Source organism: Equus przewalskii, chromosome 2, assembly GCF_037783145.1.
Source record: "Equus przewalskii isolate Varuska chromosome 2, EquPr2, whole genome shotgun sequence".
NCBI classification, from domain to species: Eukaryota; Metazoa; Chordata; class Mammalia; order Perissodactyla; family Equidae; genus Equus; species Equus przewalskii.
The window spans coordinates 97,742,739-97,746,934 of record NC_091832.1 but is presented as its reverse complement, the minus strand read 5'-3'; the positions used below and the strand labels follow the sequence as shown (position 1 = coordinate 97,746,934).

The 4,196-nt window shown below is 38.0% G+C and overlaps 1 pseudogene; it reads right to left on the bottom strand.

The window, feature by feature from the left end:
- Positions 1-538: 538 nt before the first annotated feature.
- On the bottom strand, positions 539-3,698 carry LOC103541700 (bis(5'-adenosyl)-triphosphatase pseudogene; annotated as a pseudogene).
- Between the last annotated feature and the right edge of the window lie 498 nt (positions 3,699-4,196).

Sequence of the window (4,196 nt, the reverse complement as noted above, 5' to 3'; positions counted from 1 at the left end):
TGCTGATTTCTACATAGATAATTATATCACCAATGAACAGAGACAGGTTTTATTTTTCCTTCCCAATATGTGTATCTTTTATTTCCTTAACCTTTTGCATTTGGTAGGACTTTTAGTATAGTGTTGAACAAGAGTGGTGAGAGGGGGCAATCTTGCCTTGTTTCCCCTCTTAGGGGGAAGGAATCTAGTTTCTCACTATTAAGTATGACATTAGCTGGGGTTTTTTTGTAGATGTTATTTATCAAAACTTTTTTTAGTCAAAAATTTTTGAAAATATTTTAACTGCATTTACTTCCATCCAGGCCAAGGGACAATTTAGGAAAAGTTCTATTCAAAGCACATAGCCAACGGTGTGTGGAAGGGCTGTCGATGCTGTTGTTCTGAGGTTTAGCTTGTCAGTCATCATGATTGAAATATAACCACGATGACTTCCACAAGTGTAATAAAATGCTTGAAAAGGCTGCAGAATTGTAGGATGTAATATAATCTGACTTTCACTTCCAGTGCCACAGAGTTCTAGGGAAAGAGGCCCATTTCCTTATGCCTTGGGATTTGTCCCGGTTACTTTTTTGCCTGCATCACTGAAAGTAGACCCACGTACCGCAGCTTCTGCCACCATTTCCTCCTCTGATTTCTACAAATTTGGGGAGTCCTCCTCCTCTTTGTCATGTGTCTGGAGCTCATCAAAGATTCCATGAAAGTCTCATTCATTCCTGTGAAAGTCTCCAAACTTCCTTGTCATGTTTCTGGAGCTCATCAAAGATGCCATGAAAGTCTCATTCATTCCTGTGAAAGTCTCCAAACTTCTTGGGAAGAATGTGGATGTGCTTCACAGTCTGTCTGGCTTTCTGCATAGAAAAGGTGAGAAAAGTCTCCTGGAAATGCTTCTCCACCACCTTCCGGATGTGACAGGTTGCATGAAACAAATCAGCCACTTCTCAGAACCCAGGTCTCAGAAGCGCTCCACTGGCTGAAGAGGAGTCACAAATACTATACTATACTATAGGTTTCTTGTTCCTGAGGGCAAAGGATAGTTCAATTTTGAGAAACACCACAGAGAGCTTGATGAGATGTTGGACAAATCTGAATATTACCTCACAACTGAAGCGTGGGAGTTTCCTTCTATTCCTAGTTTACTGAGAGGTTCTTTTTTTCTGTTATTGTTTGTTTTGCTCCTGGTTTTATCATGAATGGGTGTTAGATTTCGTCAAATGGTTTTTCTCAATCTATTTATATGAATACATGACTTTTCTTCGGACTAGTGATGTGATGAATTATATTAATTGATTTCTGAATGTCGAATCAGCTTTGCATACCTGAAATAAACCCCATTTAGTTGTAGTGTACAATTCTTCTTGTATATTGATGGAGTCGATTTGCTACTTTGTCAAGGATTTTTGCATCAATGTTCGTAAGACATATGGGTCTGTAGTTCTTCCTTGCAATGTCTTTGTTCGGTTTTGGTATTAGTGTAATGCTTTCCTTATAAAGTGAATTGGGAACTGTTTCTGCTCCTATTTGCTGAATCTTTTTGGAGTGTTAGACTCATTTCTTCCTTAAAACACTTTGAAGAATTCACCATTGAGATCCTCTAGACATAGTGAGCTTCTTGGGAATGTTAGTTTTTGATTTAATTTATTTAATACCTATAGGCATATTCATATTAGCTATTTCTCCTGTGTGAGTTTTGGTAGGTTATGTTTTTCAAGGAATTGGTTCATTTCATTTAAATTATCAAGTTTGTGGGCATACAGATGCTCATAATATTCCTTTTTTATCCTTTTATTGTGCATGGTATCGGTAGTGATGGCCCTGCTTTTATTTCTGATGCTAGTAATTTGTGTCTTCTTTTTATTTTCTTGGTTATCTTGGTTAGAAGTTTATCTATTTCTTTTTCTTTTCAAAGGAACAGCTTTTGGTTGTGTTTATTTCCTCTGTTGTCTTCTTGTTTCCAATTTAATTGATTTCTACTCCACATTTTGTTACTTTTTTCCTGCTAACTTTAAGTTTATATTGTTCTACCTTCTCTAGTTTCATACATGTAACCTGGAATGATGATTTAGATCTTTCTTCTTTTCTAATGTATATATTCAATGTTATAAATTTCCCTCTAAGCAGATTTTTTGCTGCACCCCAAGAATTTGATAAGTTGTATTTTCATTTAATGTCACTGGATACAAAATTCTAGGTAGGTGGTTTTTATTTACTTATTTTTCTTCTAAAACATGAAATATTTCACTTCACTCTCTCTTGCTTGATGATTTCTGAAAGAGTTGACATAATTCTCATTCTTGTTCCTGTATAAATAGTGTTTTTCCCCGTTTTCTTTAGGATTTTTCTCTTTGTTTTTGTTTTTCTGTTGTTTGAATATGATGTGCCTAGATGCATGTTTTTTGATGTTTTTCTTGTGTTGTGTTCTCTGATCTTGCTGGATCTATGGTTTGGTGTATGTCATTATTTTGGAAAAATTTTGCAATTGTTACTTCACATATTTTTTTCTGTTCTTTTCTCTCTCTTTTTTTTGTCTTTCCGATATTCTCATTACACATAGGTTATCACAGAGGAAAGTGGTAAGGAAGTCTGGTAAAGATACAGGTGGGTAGACTTTCGGGAGTAGGTTCAAAGTATTTAGTTATTTGTGCCATACAAATGTCTACTAGTCTACTACCATAAGGATAATCCTTATACTGGAAGTCAGAAGACCCTCTTCTCAGACACACGGCTCATACAGTGGGCACTCGAAACAAATGTGGGTAATGTCTAGGCCAAAGAACTTGAGCTTCCCCTCACTAAGGCTGCTTTCTTTAAGGTTAGTCACCAACTATCAACTCATCAACAGCAAAGACTGGTAATGGCACAATTCCTCGGGAGGCACAATGCCTTGGTGGTGGGTAATTATCAGACTCCCCTGTAACTTTTGATAAAGCAGCAGCACTTTCATATCAGAATAGATATACACTCTGAATATAGGTTTGATTTTACTGGCCATAGTACCTCCAGCAGTACAACCATCTTTGGCTTACAGAATGACTTATACTTTGACATCATTTCACCCAACATCAGCTTGAACCAAGGAAGCCATCATGCAGCAAAGAAGATGCACCAATGTGCTCATGATCATAGGATACATTGATATTACCATGTAGTTATCCCGTCAACTCGAAACAGTTGGCCTGCTAAGACTTTAGAACGTACATTTGAAAGCTTAGTTAAGATATTGCTGACCATTTATGGGGATAAGGCATGTCCTTTAGGATACAAAGTATGTCTTTTTTTGGGGGGGATGGGGGAAAGATCAGCCCCGAGCTAACATCCATTACCAATCCTCCTCTTTTTGCTGAGGAAGATTGGCCCTGAGCTAACATCTGTACCCATCTTCCTCTATTTTATATGTGGGACACCTGCCACAGCATGGTTTGATAAGCCGTGTATAGGTCCACACGCAGGATCTGAACCAGTGAACCCCAGGCTGCCGAAGTGGAGTGAGTGGACTAAACCACTAAGCCACGGGACAGGCCCCCAGAGTATGTCTTGAAGCAATAACTGATGTATAGAACACTGTCTGTGTATTCAAAACATGAGTTTGAAGGTAGAGTTGGAAATAGCCCATCTTACTCGCTTGAAGAATTTGTGTTTCCTGTTTCTCCTACTTTGGCCTCTGGGAAGTGAGAAATACCAATATACCACAGAACTGGCATGTTAGAGGAAACACATGTTCCAGTGGACACAACAAGCATTGATTTGTGACTCCTTCTAGCTTTTTAGTGATATATGTTCCAGTAGACCAAGAGATCAGAGAGAGTTATTGGTTGGAATGGTTTATCCTGCTTACCACAAAGATCTGGGAATGCTACAATGCTTTAGGAACAGTGAGTATGGAAACTGAAAGATTGACTGGTCATACTTCCATACTCAGTAATAACTTTCAAAGAGCAACTATAGCCAACATAACCCAAGGACAGAACAATGAGAGCTCTGTCATTCAGAATACGAAGACTCTAGAATAAATGTTGGAGGCAGGATATGATAAATGCTTGTAAATGGCTCAGGATCAGCTACAGCAGGAGAGACTGTAGCTTGTTTCACACAAAAAAAATCTTACATAGCCTTTTGTGAGATTATAGCTGGCCACTACCATAAAGAGGATTCTGACTGATTCTACATCCTCTTCAAGAAAGAGTGAGGGAAACTTTCTT